This window comes from Schistocerca nitens, chromosome 1, assembly GCF_023898315.1.
Source record: "Schistocerca nitens isolate TAMUIC-IGC-003100 chromosome 1, iqSchNite1.1, whole genome shotgun sequence".
Lineage (NCBI taxonomy): Eukaryota > Metazoa > Arthropoda > Insecta > Orthoptera > Acrididae > Schistocerca > Schistocerca nitens.
Window position 1 is genome coordinate 511,925,629 of NC_064614.1, and position 21,509 is coordinate 511,947,137.

The 21,509-nt window shown below is 44.2% G+C and overlaps 1 protein-coding gene and 1 pseudogene across 1 annotated transcript in view; one reads left to right on the top strand and one right to left on the bottom strand.

Moving 5' to 3' along the window:
* The window catches only part of LOC126236189 (protein masquerade), a 231,556-nt gene that overhangs the window by 109,672 nt on the left and 100,375 nt on the right, over positions 1 to 21,509 (top strand). The gene's annotated exons all lie outside the window — the stretch shown is intronic.
* LOC126209517 (5S ribosomal RNA) lies at positions 17,817 to 17,934 on the bottom strand (annotated as a pseudogene).

Consider the following 21,509-nt stretch of genomic DNA (forward strand, 5'->3'; position numbering starts at 1 on the left):
AGTGAAACATGGACGATTAACATTTTAGACAAGAAGAGAATAGAAGCTTTTGAAACGCCGTGCTACAGAAAACTTCTGGTGATTATCTGGGTAAATAAAGTAACTAATGAGGAAATGCTGAATAGAATTGGGTGGAAAAGAAATTTGTGGCGTAACTTTATTAGAAGAAGGGATCAGTTGATAGGACACCTTCTGAGACATCAAGGGATCACCAATTAAGTACTGGGGGAAAGTGTGGAGGGTAAATATCCTAGAGGGAGGCCGAGAGAGGTGATTGCAGTAAGCAGATTCAGAAGGAGTAAGTTTCAGTAGTTATTCGGAGATGAAGAAGCTTGCGCAGGTTAGAGTAACGTGAAGAGTTGCATCAAACCAGTTTTCGGATCGAAAATCATAACAACCACCTTCGATCCCGCTAAGCAATGCTGCAATCTCACTTATGTACCCAGCTACCGCATATTGTGCCCCTGTATAAAAAAAAGAGGACACACATCTAAGACAGACGTATAACTGAATGAAACCATGAAGACCATTACTGACATAGTAAGATCTGCTACCATTCTGTGGTTGCTTATCCTATCCCATATTCTCCCTCCAGGACTCAGAAGGATAACTGATAAGGTGCAAATTCTTAAAAAGAAAGTATTACATAAGAATTAATTTCTAAGAAATGCTTTTCGGAATCCACCAGGTACACGTCTGAACTCACCCAAGCGACCTTGGTTCGATATTCGTGCAAGAATCTTTTTCGATGTCACCGAGAAGTGGAAAGGACCGTGGAATGACCATCCATATAATTCAGCATCAAACTACGAAGGTTTCAGGTTTTGATCTTTCCCCATCGCCAATGGTCAAGAATCAACCTCCACCGAAAGTGACAGGGAAGCTGTGCCCACATCTAGGATAACTGGGCTATTGTGAAAGTGCTGCGTGTAACTGTGGTGACAGATGATAGAGTACTGCCCACTCTGTTTTTAAAGAGGGTCTGAGACTTGCATCTGATGACACCAAGTGCTGCTATCTGATTCCCAAATTTCAACGTTAACCTGTAAATTCATTGCGCATATGGGTGCGTAAGTGTGTGTTCTGTAATGTCATATAATAATAATAAGAATAATAATATTAATAAACTTCATAAGTAACGTAACAATTCTCGTAACTTTCCCTTGACATTTATCGAATCAGAACCAACACGTTGAACTGAGCCCTAGAGACGGCAGTTGGAAGCAGCAAGGAACAGAGGGCAGTTACAGCGCCTTATCGGCTGAGAGACAGGTCGCTTTTACAGTTGCACAAGGAAAGGCAAAAATGCATTGAGTACTCGTTAAAGGAACAGTCCCAGTATTAGCCTGAGGCTCTTTACAGAAAAAGGACTTAAAACCTACACTGTGCCGGCCACTGTGGCCGAGCGGTTCTAGGTGCTTCAGTCCGAAACCGCGCTGCTACTACGGTCGCAGATTCGAATATGCCTCGGGCATGGATGCGTGTGATGTCCTTAGGTTAGTTAGGTTTAAGTAGTTCTAAATCTAGCGGACTGATGACCTCAGATGTTAAGTCCCATAGTGCTTAGAACCATTTGAACCATTTGAACCTACACTGTAATCTATTGTGAGACAAGTGAAGGAAGCCACAAACGAAACTCTTGATCGTTACATCGTCGATAGTATACAAAATACGTGCGATCCTTACTTTTGTGACGGTGTTAAAATCTGGCCCATCACTGTTTACGTGTGCAGTGAACATCGAGATACTATGAGACACCGAAACGGAGAACCAAATTAAGTCGGGTCCTCGAAATTGTAGATAAACCGAATGGATTCGAATTTCACTGATTTTTGCAGCCATGGCCATTGTGCGAGATATACAGGTTGTCCCGGAGGAATTGACAGTATTCAGGTATATGACAGGAAAGACCATTCGAAGCAAAAGAATCCAGTAAACAAGGGCTGTAAAATAACTTGAGAGTTATGACCACTTCCTCATATTCGATTCTTTAAAACTCTTCTGCTGTAAGCTGTTTGCTTTCCGTATTTTGAAAAGTGATAGTATGGACCAAACCAAGCAGAAAATGTCTAGTAAACATGAGCTCTAAAGTGCTTATCTTAACCGCTCTGACCACTTGTTCATCTTTGCTACTTTCAAATGTGTCTCTTCTATCGAACAAGTGTTCATAGCTCCTAAGGTATGCATTTTAGAGTCCATGTTTACTCGACTTTTCTGCTTCGAATGATCGTTCCTGTCTTATCCTTGAATACTGACCGTTTCTCCTGGGGCACCCCGCACGTGGGGCGAAGTAAAATTTGCTTGACTCTGCTTGAATGTTCGTTGTCAGAAATTTTAATAATAAAACTCTCTAGCAAGTACATTGTCTCTTTTGTAGTGCTCGTCACTGCAATTTGATGAGCATCTCCGTATTGTTCTCGCACTTAAACAAACACGTGATGAAGCACGTTGCTCTTGTTTGAATATTCTCGGTTAAACCTTTCTTATGAAGATGCCAGAGTGATGATCAATGTTTGAGAATTGGTCGAACGCGTGTTTTATGAGGCAGATTCTCTTTGGGTGGATTACATGTCCATAGGATTATTCCACTGTATCTCGGTCTGGAATCCATTTCCCCTAAATTATTTTTCCGTGATCGTTCGAATTCAGAACGCTCCTAACGGATACTTCCAGGTACTTAACAGCTGTGACTGTTTTCGCAGATTGAAATTAGATTACATTAAACTGTATACACGGTTCAATCTGCAGACATTTGATGAACAGAACATGTTGTTGTTGTTGTTGTTGTCTTCAGTCCTGAGACTGGTTTGATGCAGCTCTCCATGCTACTCTATCCTGTGCAAGCTTCTTCACCTCCCAGTACTTACTGCAACCTACATCCTTCTGAATCAATTTAGAAACAGAACATGTCGAAAAATAAAATTACGTAGCACTTATTTACATATGAACTGACGTAATGGCTAATCGTATAATCGAACAGTAATAATTATTGGTCTTTCCGCCTATAGCCTGCACTATCACATTTGTTTGACAGTTAGCTGCCAGTCTGCACGAAGTGCCGATCATATGCAGGTCTGCCTGCATTTTGCTACAATTGGTGGTGTTGCTCGCTTCTCTGCTTTCCACACTTCTCTAACAATGACATCGAAGAAGTGCCCGCATAATACGTTCGCTACGTGTGGAATGAAGTATGTCTATGCTGACACCCCTGTTAAACAGAGGAACGCCCGCATCTCGTGGTCGTGCGGTAGCGTTCTCGCTTCCCACGCCCGGGTTCCCGGGTTCGATTCCCGGCGGGGTCAGGGATTTTCTCTGCCTCGTGATGGCTGGGTGTTGTGTGCTGTCCTTAGGTTAGTTAGGTTTAAGTAGTTCCAAGTTCTAGGGGACTGATGACCATAGATGTTAAGTCCCATAGTGCTCAGAGCCATTTGAAACAGAGGAACGATGGTTCAAATGGCTCTAAGTACTATGGGACTTAACATCTGACGTCATCAGTCCCCTAGAACTTAGAACTACTTAAACCTAACTAACCTAAGGACATCACGCACATCAATACCCGAGGCAGGATTCGAACCTGCGACCTTAGCAGCAGCGCAGTATCGGACTGAAGCGCCTAGAAAGGATGGGACATGTTCTTAACATGTCTAGCCAGTTTAGCTTTATCTGTACTAATCTCACCACGGTCCTTCCAAGCGGCTTGCGAGCCTACACAATACGACCGTTTTTGGTCATCTTGTTAGGCAACGCGTCAGAGTGCATGAAAAATTAGAAACAGTTGTCTCTATTTCCTGAAGAACCTCGTAGATCAGTGTCCATAGTTGCACGGGATACGGTATACATCCACCTTACGCATACTATGGTCATTCTTTGCAGACCCTAAAAGGACCCTAATCTTAGATGGTTGCCGAAAAACACACTAAAATCGTTTTTCCTCCAAATAAGACCAATCCAGTTGGAAATACCAACTGAATATGGTAAGAAAATTGGGGATTGAGGCTTCACGTCGTTATCCTCATCACTCACCTGATTCACGGGTGGTCGGCAGTGCAGCACACATCTGATTTGTCTTCCAATCTCCCCATTCTGGCGAAAAAATTTTCGTCAAGATGGGCAACGTTAGTTGACAGACTTTAGGGTGAGTTGACATGGGCCCCCTGAAGCTTCATGACGCAACAGGGCAAGAAAACTGTTAGCCTTGAGATGCAAATCAGTGTGAGACGGAATTCTACACATAGCAGTTTCCTTCCTTCTGACCAACAAATCAAGGAAGGGAAGGCAAACATCCTTTTCCACCATAAAGAAACGAATATTGGTCTGAACTGAAATGTTCTAAAATGCTGCGCAAATTGCTAGCGCTGTTGTGATAACGCATACAGATTTCATCTCGAATCTTTCTGGGAGCATAACTGTCGCATTTTTAGAGAAGTGATAATGTTACTAATGACGCGGCAAACTTCCCTGAAAAGCCACGCACTTACCTTACGTATTGATGTAACATGCGTCACCGGAAACTAAGATCTCCAAGAAGCAGCTGCTCCACCTTCACATCCGGGTCGTGAACAGGCCCGCGCGTCACAGAGAAAGTCAGACTGGTAAAGCGTAAGTCTTGCCCTGTTGCGTCACTGTACCACGAAAGCAATTTCCTCTGTCCTGCAGTTCACGGAGATACAACATTTCTGTTCAGCTGGTCATATTACGACCAGGATGTTTTTCTTGCTTTAGTCTTTCAGACGCTCCAGATGAATGAGGACGTATACTCACAGGCTAGCGAGAACATACAGCTTATCAAGATATCTCTTTTTCGAACCGAGCCTCGTATTCCTTTAACAAGTCTGAAGCAGTTGGAGCTGCAATATGAAAACCGAAGACTAACATACTGTATTAGCCTACAACATGCGTTGTAACTGATCACCATCTGCACACGGTAGCCTTTCATCACGTTCAGAATACTGTAGATCAGTGTTAGTACGAGCAATGTCACTGCTCTCATAGTGTTGTTCAGGTTTGCTTTCAGTGACTTTCTCGTTCGTGATTTGTTTTCGCAAAATCTCCGTATAAAAAAAAAAAAAAAAGTGCTCTCGTGATTCCAAAATGACATGTCATCCAAGGAGAAATAAATTATGGCCAAATCAGTGCGTGACTCATTTCATTTTTTTTAATCGAACAAATACAGCTAATACATTGCCATCTACACTCCAGTACATGTGCGTATTTTGACAAGTAAAGTGTGCCAGAGGGTGAAACTAAGTCTCTCCCGCCTCTCTCTCGGTAGTTTCCTGAGAGACGTCTGAACTAACGCTTCTAAAAAAAAATGGCTCTGAGCACTATGGGACTCAACTGCTGTGGTCATCAGTCCCCTAGAACTTAGAACTACTTAAACCTAACTAACCTAAGGACATCACACACATCCATGCCCGAGGCAGGATTCGAACCTGCGACCGTAGCAGTCGCACGGTTCCGGACTGCGCGCCTAGAACCGCGAGACCACCGCGGCCGGCAACGCTTCTCACTTCAAATATGGTTCAAATGGCTCTGAGCACTATGGGACTTAACTTCTGAGGTCATCAGTCCCCAGAAATTAGAACTACTTAAACCTAACTGACCTAAGCACATCACACACATCCATGCCCGAGGCAGGATTTGAACCTGCGACCGTAGCGGTCACGCGGTTCCAAACTGTAGCGCCTAGAATCGCTCGGTCACCCCGGCCGGCCTTCTCACTTCATCACGGAAGTGAGACACGAATAAAGCAGTGCTTTTTTTTGCGGCGCTCACGGATAACGGCATTTTCTGGACAGGAATCACGTAAGTAACGTGGGTATACCAGAATCATTCTTTGCTGTCCTCCGGAGTTTCCAGTGACACTTGCTTGCGATCATTTTGGGTGCTCGTCCAAAAACTCTCCTTGTCCTTGCATTTTTTGACTCGCAATTGTGGCATACGTGCACTGGTGGGTCGCGAGGTCAGTGTATAGAGCACAACCGTTGTACACGCTAATAACAATCGGGCAAACCAGTAACTGCAGAACATTGCCATGGCAGCGGCCATCCGACGGAATGTAACAACAGAAACATTCTAGCGTGCGCGTCCAGTTACTGGGATTTTGTAATTAAGGAAGCTGTTAAAATTACAATGGCAAGTGAAGTTGTAAATAGAGAAGGAAGTTTTTGCCTAAATTATGTTTGGAAGTCTGCTCTCTCCGAGGTTAAACAACAATGAAACAAAGTTAGCGCTGCTTGCTCTTCCGTTGTTAATTATTATTTGACAATCGATAACATCCAATGTCGGTTATCTTGGATTCTGTGGTGACGCTGGTTGTTTGTGATTTGTGTTGTCTTTCTGCATTCTGTTTCCCACGTGACGTAGCCCCGCCGTCAATGGTTTAAGTTACCATGCACGGCGATTTGTCGTTTCGTATGCGCCTTGAAAATGACCGAATGTTGACCTGTCAAAATAGCACCTGCTGTCGAGGACGTTACCCAGCTGCATTCCCGTAAGTTATTTTAACATTCTATATGGCGGGAGAAGCTCTAGTTCGACAGTATTTTAAGTAGCGTTACTGTTGGTAGTGTTTACAACCAATGTAAGTACTCTATCATATGCTTGGAATGCATTGTAGTAGTTCTATCATATGTTTATTGCCTTACAAATAAGAATAAAACATTTTTAATGCAATATTAGTAAATGAGTGTTTGTAAAATGATTCTTTCATATAGTGCTCATTAAGAAAAAATGACGATCGTTCCACTTGGGACCTGTGGAAGGAACATTAACTTATTTGTTTGAGTTGTAAATATTTGTCATGTATTATTGTTTTTCTGACATGTTCTGCATCCTGGTGGACCTCCTCAGTACGGATCAATTGGAAAGAAAGCAAATCTAATCTAAAATCTAATCTAGTCATAGGTGTGTGTGTGTGTGAGTGTGTGTGTGTGTGTGTGCGTGTGTGTGTGTGTGTGTGTGTGTGTGTGCGAGAGAGAGGGAGAGTGGGGGAGGGAGGGAGAGAGAGCACATATTTTATTTGCTCAAATAAGTGCCATTCACTATCTAGCCTGTCATGTATCGGAAGCTGGCTGAGTTGATCAGGCCACCAAAAACAAAAAAAGTAATTAATAAAATAAACTAAAGCTATCGACAGTGCGAAATATGACCCCAGTTAGGTGGGGATATAGTCAAAAAGTTTGCATTTCAAATAAATTTGAACTAACTAGGACATACGTTACCTGATCAAAAGTATTCGTGCACATCTATGTAATGCGGAATTGACCACTAGATGACAAGAGAGTTGGGCCCGCCAATATAAAAACAAGCGCGCAGTGTTGTGTTGTCACCAGACAAGCAGCAATGGTAGAACTGGTCGGTCAGCAAGGCTAAGTAACAAATCCATCAGGGATATTTCATCCCGTCTAAAGCTATCCATTTTGACTGTTGGTGGTATGGCTGTGAAGTGGAAACTCGAAGGAACAACCATAGCTAACTCAGCAGACACATACTGATGGACAGGGAATGACTCGAACAGTGGAAGTTTATTGTAAAAAATCGCATAAGTTCAGCGGAAGGAATGACTCATGAGTTCCAAAGTGCTACCAGCGGTGTAGCTATACAATTACTGTGCGTAGGTAGTTTAAAAGAGTGAGGTACGATGATTCAACGGCTTCTCATAAGCCACACATTTTGTAGTCAACGCTAAGCGATGCCTGAGGTGGTGTACTGAGCGACACGAGTGGACAGTGGATGTCTGGAAACGAGTGGCTGGGAGAGATGGCACTGCCGTGGAAGGGTCTGGGTTTGTCGAATGCCCGGAGGGCGTTATCTGCCATAAAGTGTAGTGCCAAAGGTGAAGTGCGGAGGGGGTGGTGTCACGGTGCAGAGCAGTTTCTCGTGATTAAGGTGTGGTCCCCTTATTGTACTTAAGAAAATGTTAAACGAGGAAGGCTATGAAAAGTGGCGGCTCGTAAGTATACATTCTGGGTGTTCACAAAATTTTAAATTCAGATAAATGTGAGAGTGTGAAATTAATAGCAACTGCTGTGTAACAGTTACACTTATCAGCATATTTATACAAGTTCACCTGCTGTCTATAACAATCATAATAATAATAGTAATAGTAATATGCATAACTTGTCTGAAAAAAGGAAGAATAGTTTTTGTGGAATTTTGTTATTTTGTACACAATTAAGTACAGTTTATCGCAAGAACGAAATAATGTTTAAACTTTCACTATTCTCTGTTTCGCATGTTTGTGTAAGAGGGAGTTTTCGTGGTGTTTTTATTTTGCCAGACAATTGCACAATATTCCTTATACATGTATTACTTAAAGAATTAACTTCCAGGCTTTAAATCAGACGTTCTTAATTTCCATTCACATAACATCTTACGCTTATTATATACACTTCTTTGTTAACCACTCGTTTGTAGTCATGCTTATATGATTTAATCACTTTCTCAGACAACGAATCCGGTTTTGGCGGCCCTAATTCATTTGTGACTAACTTTTACCAATAATTTTCTTTTGTGCAAGCGCTTAAAACAGATTCAACATAGTTCTGGTTGACACTGCACACAAAAGCCAATTCCTGCACAGTAAACAACCAACTCTGAAAACAAACTGCCGTTTTTGGAAATGAAATGTCAGAATAACCAGTGAGACAGGTTTTCCTGAGTGTTCATATATACTGGGTGATTATTGTGCTGGCATAAGCTGTCGCCAGAACACCGGTCGGCAAAGAAGTTGCAAGAAGCTCGACAACAGACGCTGAATCAAGCGCGCCTATCAAGAGAGAGGCCAAAGACAGATTCGCAAGCAACGGGCCGCCAACGCCCTCTCAACCACCAGTATTTAGATCGCCGTGGCGGACCGGAGGTTCCAGTTAGTCACAGAGACCGACATTCAGTTAGTCCAGTCGCAGTCAGCGCAGTTACTATTCTAGTTGGTGTCTGTCAGTTCATGTCATGGCTACGAGAGTGTAGTGTTTATAGCGCGATTTGTACCTCACCTGCAGTGAGGCTAACGTGGACTACTACGGAAGATCTTGTACCACAACACATGCACTAGCTTAAAGATAAGTAGCTTTATTGTTCTTGTTAATAAAGAACCCTGTTAATACATGTGTGCAGTTGTGTTTTAGAAAGAGGATACCGACCACCAAATAACATCCTCTCCCTTGCTTCCCCTGCTACAAGACTCTACAGGGGCAACAACGACACAAAAGTTATAACTAAACTTTTCCTATTTAACACAATACAACACGGAAACTAATTACCGTATGGGTACCAAACTTGGTAGTATTAAAGTCAAGGACATGGGGAAGAGAAATAATGCATAATCAGTTGAATTGAAACAATTTTAATTTGCTGCGACAGTCTAGCATTCTGTTACACACCGGTACCATTACTGCTACAAAAGGGGCACAATATGGCAGCCGCCAGTGTCCAGGAGAGTCTGAAACCGAAGAAATTCCTTTCCATACAGCAGAACGAAGCATGTCCGAAGGTATGCTGGCAATCTCTCTTGATATGCTGCACTTCAGATCGGCACATGTGTGAATGTTTCCCTGGTAAACCCTGTCCTTCAGACAGCCACACAAGCAGAAATAGCCCCAAAGCAGGAATCACAGGGAAAGAGATCAGGTGATCGTGCCGGCGAGGCATTTGGAAACTATTGGCTGATAATTCGATCGCCTCCAAATGTGTTTCGGAGAAGTAGATGAACTTCACTAGCGCTGTGCGGGGGGCCCCGTCTTACGTGAAAACTGTTGAGTTCAGTGCGTCCCTCTCCTATAGGGTGGGTATAACATGCTGGCGAGTCACACTGCACGTCTTTGCTCCCTGAACGCCGACCTGTTAAAAAAATAATGGGTCAATGATGTAACGGTGAAGCCACACTATACGGTAACATGATCACCTTGCGGAGGAACTTCGTGCACAGTGACTGGAGGAGAAGATCCCCACACTCAGCAATTCTGTGTGTTCACTTCTCCCGTCAGAGAAAAATGAGCTTCGTCTATCCCTAGGATAGTCCAGGGACAGCCCTCGTCAACTTCAATCCATGTGAGAAAGTGGACAGCGAAGTCAACATGTCGTTGTGCGTCCTGTGGTGCAAGGTGCTGTACGAGATGGGTCTTGTACAGATACGATTTGAGAATGGTTCGAAACACCTTCCGTACAGTGGACCACGTGATGATCAGTTGTCGTGCCACGGCACACGCACTGCCTGACGATCGGGAATTGCGCGCAGCGTTGTCTGCCATAACAACAGCGATTTCATCAACCACCTGTGGTGCAAACAGTCGTCGGCCTCTTCCCGGAGCGACGCGGAGTCCTCCGGGTTTCTTCATCATGCTCCGCACACCAGGTGGAGAAAGAGGACCCTTTCGTAATCCTTTCAGCCGGTGATATTCTCGAAGTGCAGCTGCAGCATTACTGTTTTTTTAAAAAAATAATAGAGCTCCACCAATAATGCTCTGCTCCTTTTGTCCAAGCTCATGCTGACACGTCAGCAAATGCACTGTAATTGGTCAGGTGTGTGGACTATGAATCACGATGACTGATCAAGGCAACTGGTGGCCATAATTGGAAGTGGACGGTGGCGCTGTGACGCATGGAAATCATGTACCCTATACTTTAGACTTCAATGATACCAAGTTTGGCACTCGTGCGGTAATTAGTTTCCTTCTTATAGCGTGTTGAATAGGGAAAGTTTAATTATAGTCAGCCGGTGCATACAATATGGGCCAACAATAGATAAACTTTACCCACCATAAGGTCAACAGATGTGAGAAGCATGAATAAATGCTATAGTTTCACAGTAGACGACGATGTGCTTTATGGTTCTCAGCGCCTCAAATGGATGACTGTATGGTAATACCAAAACTGAATACACTGTATCTCTCTCAGAATCCGACAAAATAGGTTTTTCAATCAGTATAATCTAATTTTCCTATACAGTGAATGAATTGGCATATCTTTGGAATGTGCTAGCGTCTAGCAGGATTTATGCCAAGCGAATGGGGATAAAAGTCTGCTGCAGTATGCTACCACCTAGTGACAATGATGTATACTTGAAGTTTAGTGGCAAAGGCTAAGTGTGTACGCCGTGAACTGTACACGTTGTTTACCAAATCGGTGTGTATTTGGTCCGCGCAGCAATTACGACACGCCACTTACGCATGCGCGAAAAACTCCTTAAAACGTGCGCAACTGAAGGTGTGCTCGCAACCCGATGCTAACAAGGGAACCTCCCCATCGCACCCCCCTCAGATTTAGTTATAAGTTGGCACAGTGGATAGACCTTGAAAAACTGAACAAAGATCAATCGAGAAAACAGGAAGAAGTTGTGTGGAACTATGAAAAAAAAAAGCAAAATATACAAACTGAGTAGTCCATGCGCAAGACAGGCAACATCAAGAATATCGTGAGTTTAGGAGCGCTGTGGTCTCGTGGTTTGCGTGAGCAGTTGCGGTCCATAAAGTCCTTGGTTCAACTCTTCCCTTGAGCGAAATTTTTAATTTTTTATTTTCAGAAAATTAACAAAGTTCAGGCACTCACGCATAATCAACTTCCCTCTCCAAAATTCCAGGAGATGTTCAGATTTGCTTGGACACATGCAGGATTTGATGGTCTACACACGGAAAAATTTGAAAACGTTAAAAACATATGTTTTGACAGAGCACAGGGAAAACTGTTCGACTGTGAAACTGTTGCATTCATTTGTTGCAGTTTATGTGACAAACTCTTATGTTTTCATCACTTTGCGAAGATAAAAAATTAAACTTTTTATTCCAGGGAAGACTTGAATCAAGGACTTCTCGTTCCACAGCTGCTCACGCTAACCACGAGACTACAGCGCTCCTAAGCTCACAGTATCCTTTATGTTGCCTATCTTGCGCATGGACTACTCAGTTTGCATATTTTGCTTATTTTTTTCATAGTTCCACACAACTTCTTCCTGTTTTCTCGATTGATCTGTGTTGAGTTTTTCAAGGCCTATCCACTGTGCCAACTTATAACTAAATCTGAGGGGGGTACGATGGGGAGGTTCTCTTGTAAGTTTCACCGAGTCTAGAGGAGCAATGTAGCACAGTGCGGTAGATTTAGTGTCGTGAATTACAGATTACCGCATCTACATTATGTTTGACAGCATTCAAAGAAAAATAACCAATAAATCCGCAAGGCATCGAAAGTTAGGGTGTTCACGTGCTCTTGTGCTCTTACACGACAGCCGCCACAGGCTATGAACACATTTTACAGGATTGTGTACTGCATACAGTAGAGTACGGAGGTGATAATTGTTTGTATCAGCATGGTTGTGCACTCTGTCATAAAGCAGCATCTGTGAGGCAACGATTCGTGGACAGTAGTCTAACATTCTTGAACCGGATTACTCTGCCGACAGTCCCGACCTGAACACCATGGAACATCTTTGGGATGAGGTAGGACGTCGACTTTGCTTCAGATCCTAGTATCCGGCAATACCACCTTCTCTAGTTTCGGCTCTTGAGGAAGACTTGACTGCCATTCTACAGACATTCAGACACACTGAAAGTGTTCCTGGCAGAGTTCATTCCGTTGCAAACGTGAAAGGTGGAGGTACTCCATATCGATGTCCAGTAAGAGGTGTCCGTAAACTTTTGATCGGGTAATGTATTTCATACCGAAGTCACCAAGGTTCGTAACATCACATTCGCAAATATTTCCCAAATTGCTCATTTCCGGACATATGTTTACTGGAACCGTTTTCCTTCCACTTGTGCCAGTTTTCGCTGTTTATTATGATACATCCTGTATACAGCGTGTCCCGTTTAACTTGACAATCCTAAAAAAACTGTTTGTCTAGATGCCAATTACAAAATGTATCAAGCAAATGTTCTTTAGCCGTCAGGCGGACATCAATCAGCATGACTGCCTTCGTTGTAGCTTTTTTTTTTTTTTTTTTACAAAGATATGAACAGCGGTATGACTTTTTAAATGACACCCTGTATTTTTATTCGGTAATTCATTTCCTTTCCTAAAGACCTATTCAAAAATGTATCACAGTGTTCTATTCACTGAAACACAAGGTTATTAATTACATAACACAACACTGACGTTGACGCTCCCAGTGCTTAGTGCAGGTACTCGGGATAATTGAATACACCCACGTGTTGACGTTGACAGGGGACAAATGAAAACATAAGTAGAATGTACACCCGTCATTCCGACAACCATCGTCAGTCGAAGAGTTGTGTGAGTAGAATGAAGAGAAGGTAGAAATGCTACTCATCTATGTGGAATGTAAGTTAGCAGAACAGTAATTGCAATACTGTTTTCTTATGTACGGGTACATTTAGTAAAGTAGTTAAGTCTTTTTAAATACTGTTGTGTAGAGTAGGCATACACAGGATACGATTTGTGCTTTTACCAGTGGGGGGGGGGGGGGGGGATGTCTTAGGGGGTTAGTAGAATTATATATGTTACTAGCTTGGACCGTGACGTTACGCATGGTTAAATAGCTATTTATAAATAGATGTTAATGCCGAAACTCACTATTCACGCGTATGCACTATCAGAAAAGCCATCCTTTGTTACATCTTTAAAAGTCCATTATAGGTATAGCTTATTTACAAAATCATCTACATACAGGTATACGAGGGGAATTCAAAAAGTAGAGGCACATTTGTGAAAAGCTGTACTTATTCTGATGATAGAAAACTGAAACATATTAATAGTAAGACTTATCAAAAATCTTCAGTGTTCGGCTCCACAAATTTAAACTATATGTAAAGTTTTACTCCAGTGCGTGGGAAATAAACATCCCAGGTTGGGATGCATAAACTAAAACCAGAGGAGGGGATGGTCTAATGCAGAGGGGGGGAAATCCCCCCCCCACCCCCCCCTCCAAATCGCACACTGGGCATACACTAAGGCTGTCCTCCCTACAACCTGCATCGACATAACGTTTCTCTTATTGTTGTTGTTGTTCAAAAATGGCTCTGAGCACTATGGGACTCAACTGCTGTGGTTATCAGTCCCCTAGAACTTAGAACTACTTAAACCTAACTAACCTAAGGACATCACACACATCCATGCCCGAGGCAGGATTCGAACCTGCGACCGTAGCAGTCGCACGGCTCCGGACTGCGCGCCTAGAACCGCGAGACCACCGCGGCCGGCTGTTGTTGTTGTTTTTGTTGTTGAAGGTAGGCGAAATGCTACGCAGGCAGCGGAACTGTACAGAGAGCGATATCCTGACAAGAAGCCACCTTCCTGACGGATGTTTCCTCGTCTTGTTGCGACGCTTTAGGAAACGGGAAGTTTACACCCACGACAACGCAATCGTCGTAGCGCCCGCACAGACAAAGCTGCCGAAGTTACTGTTCTCGCTTCCGTTGCTATGAATCCACATGTGAGTACACGACAACTTGAACACGAGATGGGCATTCCTAAAACCAGTGTACATCGTATTCTTACACGTCACCAGTTCCATCCTTACCATGTACACCTATATCAAGAATTACATGGGAATGATTTCCAGAATCGTGTACAGATCTGTCAGTGGGCACAGTATCAAATCCTCGCCAAACCGAACTTCTTCTCTAATGTCCTATTTACCGATGAATGTTCCTTCTCAAACAAAGGACAGGTAAATAAAAGAACATGTATTATTGGTCCAGCGACAGCCCAAGATGGCTTAGACAGGTGGAACATCAGCGACAACGGAGAGTTAACGTTTGCTCTGGGAAAGTTGGTACTACAATTATTGACCCTTTTTTCATGAATGGTAGCCTAAACGGTACAGCGTATGCCAACTTCCTCAGACGAATTCTTCTTCCTCTTCTGGATGAAGTGCCGCTAAGAACCAGAATGGTTAATGTGGTATCGACACGATGGATGTCCAGCACATAATGCCTTGTATGCACATCGTGTTCTGAATCGAAGGTATCCTGCCAGATGGATTGATCGAGGAGAAACAGCTACTTGGCCTGCTAGGTCTCCTGATTTAAATCCACTGGACTTTTTTCTTTGGGGATGCTTTAAAGACGTTGTCTATCGCGATATTCCAACAATTCCAGAGGACATGCAGGAATGTATCGTGCTTGCCTTTAACTCTCTTCAGCAGGCAACACTGGAAGTAGTAAATAATTCTTTCATTCAACGAGTGCGTGTCCAGGGTCACCACTTTGAGCACCTTTGAATGTTCTACTCCTGGACAGTGGTACAGGAGTGTCAAAGTCAGTTTTGTGTTGTGTTTTTACTTGGTTTTCATTTGTTTTCTGACAACTCCAGCAAGTGGACGTGTTTGTGATCCCGGGCTCAAAGTCAGTGTTGTGTTATGTAATTAATAACGTTGTGTTTCAGTGAATGGTACACTGTGATTCATTTATGAATAGGTCTTTAGGAGAAGAAATGAATTACCGAATAAAAAAATACAGGGTGCCATTTGAAAAAGTCATACCGCTGTTCATATCTTTGTAAAAAACAAAGCTTCAACGAAGGCAATCATGCTGATTGATGTCCCCCTGACGGCTAAAGAACATTTGCTTGAAATATTTTGTAATTTGCATCTGGACAAACAGTTAGTTATGGTGGTCAAGATAAATGGGACACCCTGTACACGAGTGATCCACTTTCAGAACCGTATGAGACGTACGTCAGTTACTGACGTTGCGAGGAAACTAAACTGCAACGATTAGTGACTTGCTCTGGTGGAAACATATCCTGCAGTGATTTGATCGAGTTAGCAGGTGGCGGGCGAGTAGTGGACGAGGGACCTCTGGACGGGAGTGCCTTGCAGTGTCGTGGCGCAGGGGTCCGCAGCAGGTGTTTACCTGGCGGCGCGGCGTGGCACCGTTACGTTCCCAGTCTGACGGACGGCGCCGCCAAAACCGGTATCGAGACCCGCCGAGCTATGGGGCACCCAGGCACGCGGCATCTTCCGGAGGCCAGCCCGGGGGCGGGGGTGCGTCCTGTACCAGCATCTACGAGTACATATACAGGGTGAAAAGTATTTAAACCGACAAACTCTGGGAGGTTGTAGGGGACATCAAAACAAATATTTTTTCCTAATGTCATTTTTTCCTATGAGGATTATTTAAACCAGTGGAGGCCATATTACGCTCTTCAGTTGTTAGAGGCCGTGTTAGATCTTCAGTTGTTAGAGGGCGTATTACGCTCTTCAGTTGTAGGCAACTGCTGTCCACCAGTGTAGTAGTGCATTGTCTCTGTTTACTAATGGATCGATACACCTGGAGTGAGTACACTGATATGGTTGGTGCGTACTACGTAGCACACCACAACGGACGAGCTGTACAGCGGGTTTATCAACAACAATATCCTAATCACCGTATCCCGCATCATACGACCTTTGCTGCTGTGTACCAACTTCTGCGTGAGACCGGGTCATTTAGCGATTACCTGGACAGGGACGCCGTCGCACGGTAAGAACGCTGCAATTTGAGGAAGCTGTCTTGCAGAATGTGGCGCGGGATCCTTCAATCGGCACTCGTGCAATTGCACGTAACATGGGGACGAATCAGACGAATGTAAGAACAGTCCATCGAGAGCAATTGTTACGTCCATTTCACTTACAGCGTGTCCACAACATTTCCATCCTCTGAGTTGTTTACCGATGAAGCAACGTTCGGGGGGGATGGAGTCTTGAACATGGACAATTCGCACGTTTGGAGTGAGGATAACCCACATGCCACAGTTACTATCGCTCATCAAGTGCGGTTCTTCGTTAATGTGTGGGTCAGTGTTGTTGGGGACTGTTTAATTGGGCCGTATCTAGGTCATTAAATGGCAGGCGCTATTACAAATTTCTCGCCAGAGCATTGACAGAATTGCTGGAAGACGTCTCGCTCTCTACAAGACAACACATGTGGTTTCAACATGACGGGGCGCTGGCATATTTCAGTCATCGTGTGCGTCGATTCCTGGATCGACGGTTCCCAGAAACGTGGATTCGCAGAGGTGGTCCTGTACCATGGCCTGCTCGATCCCCAGATACGTCCCCTCTGGACTTTTTTGTGTGGGGAGAGATGCGCAACATTGCTTACGTAACTCCTGTTGCATCAGAAGAGGATCTGGTTGCTCGGATAGCAGCAGCAGCAGGAACAATTGAGGATACTCCTGAGGTTTTTGCCCGTGTCAGACAGAACATGATTCGACGGTGTAACCTTTGTTTACGTGTCAATGGAGGCATTTTTGAAAATCTACTATAGTTTAAATTGGGTTGTGTTAATGTGTTGTCTCTTGGTCATTAAAATTTTGGAAAAGTGTTTGTTGGTTTAATTAATTTTCCCCCAGATAAATCTTCCTCTACCGGTTGAAATACTCCTCATAGGAAAAAATGACATTAGGGAAAAATATTTGTTTTGATGTCCCCTACAACCTCCCAGAGTTTGTCGGTTTAAATACTTTTCACCCTGTATGCGCTGCTAACACAGGGAAGTGCTTGGCGGACTGGCAGACAGTACTTACCGTTTTACCGCTCATTATGATTCCTTTCCGCTTCGTATGCATCGGCATCTATACTTCGCAAGTCACATTATGGTGTTTCCGGAGGGTTCTTCAAGTGCCACCTTCCCTCTTCTCTGTTGAGACTGGCGCGTGGGAAGAATGATAGTCGGGAGAGGTACTCCGTCTTCAGGCCACGAGTGGCCTACCGGGACCATCCGACCGCCGTGTCATCCTCGGTGGAGGATGCGGATAGGAGAGGCGTGGGGTCAGCACACCGCTCTCCCGGTCGTTATGATGGTTTTCTGTGACCGGAGCCGCTACTATTCGGTCGAGTAGCTCCTCAATTGGCATCACGAGACTGAGAGCACCCCGAAAAATGGCAACAGCACATGGCTGCCTGGATGGTCACCCATCCAAGTGCCGACCACGCCCGACAGCGCTTAACTTCGGTGATCTCACGGGAACCGGTGTGTCCACTGCGGCAAGGCCGTTGCCGGGAGAGCTACGCTCTACCAAAATTACAATTCGGTAGTTTTAATACACTACATAAATGACGTAGTAAATGACAGGACTACCTGTAGTATTGGTAACATTGGTAGGGAAAGGAATATACGGTTCAAAAGGCTCTGAGCACTATGGGACTTAACATCTGAGGTCATCAGTCCCCTAGAATTTAGAACTACTTAAACCTAACTAACCTAAAGACATCACACACATCCATGCCCTAGGCAGGATTAGAATCTGCGACCGTAGTGGTCGCGCAGTTCCAGACTGGAAATGAACATAAATGAATGTGTAAGAAAGAAACTGGGAGCCGACGACTTCTCTTTGTTTTTTGTTTGTTTGGGTGTTTGTTTTACAAATAATCAGAAATGCACATATTCAGTGTTAGTTCGCTGGGTATTTTATAACCTTAAAGAATATAAATTGTATTTTATGAGTAATAAAAATTTGTTGATCGCTTAACTTCTCCGCTTTTACGCAGCCAAGGCAATTACTTTTGATTCAAGTACAGTTTACATGGCAGTTTTGTGTGCTGCGGATGTGTTCTCACTTATCTGCTGAAATGCGTAGGAGCTCCGTCGTACTGAAACCGAATGCTGCGGCGAGTAGGCACGGGAACATGATTCAGCATGTCCGGCAGAGCCTCTCGCAGGAATAGGAGATAGGTGTGATCATCAAATCAGTCCTAGAGAATGTACGACCTAATTAAACAGACTCCGAAGATGTCCCCCCCCCCCCCCCCCTGCCACCGCCTGTTGACGGTTGCGCCAACTCGTGGCGTTTGCTATCCCCAGTTCCTAAACGGTTTTTATAGTCACGCTGTATATAGGATTTTCTTTGCGCGCTTTTCATTTTCTCTCCTGAGGGGGCAGAGCGGACTGTTTGAGGACTTGCTATTTGCCGTTTCTAGACATAGTGTTTAACAATTCCATTTTCATACATTTATTACATTTGTCTTGTTATAAAGTGCAAGTTTTCTTTGGTTCTTTAACATTTTACAATGATATTTTTAACTTATTTTACAGAGCAGTTTGTTCTTTAACATTTATAATTCGTATTTCTAAGTAGTTTACAATACAAGTAATTTGTTAATTTTATAATACATATATTTTACAGTTTTGATTTTTTCAAAGGGGACTAGATAGAAGCAAAACACAGGACGCTGAAATAAAAAGAAGAACAATAATAGTAACAATAGTAATAGTAAGAGGATATTAGACTCTAAATAGGTGGTTGGAAGGATGGTATCCGTATATAGTGGTATTTTTCCTTTTAGTTTGTTACATGTAGTTGTACATTACATTTTGTGCTTACAATCAGTCTTTTTTCAGTTTTTGTTGATTAGAGTGCAGAGCGAGGGAGGGGGGAGTGGAAAGGAGTCGGGATTTTATTTGGTATGTGGTTGTCGGTTCTTTTAATGGGCCATGTTCTTGTCTATATTGTAGTATTTGTGTTTTATTCGTGTGTCCTTTCGTCCTGGTGCGGGAAGATGGTGGTATTTGTTGTATGTGGTGCCAAGATGGGAGCGAGATCGGGGTATATCTTTGCTGTGTTTTGTGCGATTGTGCGGGAGAATGTTGAGTATTTGAATTTAGGTTTCCTGTTTATTCTGTGGTTTACTGTGATAATGTCTTCCATGTCTGGGCTTTTGTTCAGGATATGGTTCTCGTTTCTGGCTCTCAGCCTGGCCAGTCTAGCTTGTAAGTACTTTTCAAGAGGGTGGAGAAAAACTGTGTCACGAAATTTCAACCCTGGATAGCTGATGCCAGTAGGAACCAAAATTACTAATGTCGTATAGGTCGACATCGTACCATTTTTAAACTACGGAAACTTGGCGGCACGCGCTCCGATTGGCCGAGGGATTGCCCTGTAGCCGTTCGTCGGTTGACGGACAGCGCTATGGTTGTCTATTCACACATACAAACGTTCCTCACCCCGTCACTGCCCCAATGTGATACGCACGTTTGTCTAACAGGTCTTGCTGTTTGTCTCCACCTCACGTCAGAGGTATTCACACGTAAGCTACGCTTCGGAGCACACACATGTCACCTGCGATTTAGTCATAGAGTAAGCATGACGGCACAGTATTCGTCTGAAGAACAACGAGATATGTTTTTTGTTTATGGAGTAGCCGACGGTAATGCGCATGAAGCTCGACGGTTGTATGAGGAACGGTACCCAGCAAGACGCCACCCACACTCGCAAACGTTTACAGCAACTCACCGGCGACTTGGCGAAACAGGCTCGTTAGTGGAATATCATGGTGATGCTGGAAGACCTCGAACACGACTGGATGCTGCATTTGAAGAGACTGTTCTCGAGCGCTTCGAGGAAGCACCTACGACAAGTACTCGAGTGGTTGGACACGACATGGAGGCCACATCGGTTAGTTTGTGAGGTTTTGAGGGATGACGGCCAGCATCCATTTAGTTTACACCCTGTCCAAGACCTAAATCCTGTAGCGGACTATCAGCACAGGCTAGGGTTTTGCCGGTGGTTTCTGCGACATGTTGCAAGAGATCTCGACTTCCCTGTCATTTTGTTGTTTTCCAACGAGTGCACCTTCCATCGGAATGGCCTTTGCAACCCTCGAAACTTTTATTACTGGACAAGGGGAAATCGTCACATCACATACGTCCACGGACACCAGCATTGTGGGCCGGTCTGCCTACCTCCAAGACTTACCGGGGCAAATTACCTTAACATTTTGCAAGAAACCCTACCCGGCCTCCTGGAAGATGTTCTCCTGGACATATAGCTATGCATTTGGTTGCAGCATGATGGGGCGCACGCACATAACAGTCGTGCTGTGAGCGGATATTTAAATAAACTCTTCGACATCCGGGTAATTGGCAGACTTCAAATGGTTCTGAGCACTCTGGGACTTAACATCTGGGGTCATCAGTCCCCTATAACTTAGAACTACTTAAACCTAACTAACCTAAGGACATCACACACATCCAAGCCCGAAGCAGGATTCGAACCTGCGACCGTAGCAGTCGCGCGGTTCCGGACTGCGCGCCTAGAACCGCTAGACCACCGCGGCCGGCAATTGGCAGACTTGCTCGTAGGACAAGCAACCCGCGATCACCAGACCTCTCGCCAGAGGACTTTTTCCTGTGGGGATTCTTAAAGGTTCTAGTTCACTCACCTGGACGGGAACCACCTACAAACGAAGAGGAATCAATGGATCGCATTCAACATGCCGCCAATCACATCAGGACAATACCAGAAATCTTTGAAAGAGTTCGGAAAAACACTATTTGACGTTATCAAGCTTGTGTCGCGTCAGAGGATCGCCATTTCGAGCACCTGCTTTAAGTAAACAATGTCCTTGTTACAAAAAAGGTCCTTTTCAGGGCCAACATAATTTGTAAAAGACTTTCTGTACGCGAACTAACAGCTGTTCCCGGCACGTCTTATCATGAAACTACAGTGGATATGTCGGGACCCCAGCGGATGCGCCCCCAGGCCACCAGAGGGGAAGGCTGGCGCGCTAACACCGAGCGAGCGGGCCACTTTGGATTTCATCGCGATCTGCGGCAAGCAAAGCATTCGCGGTCATG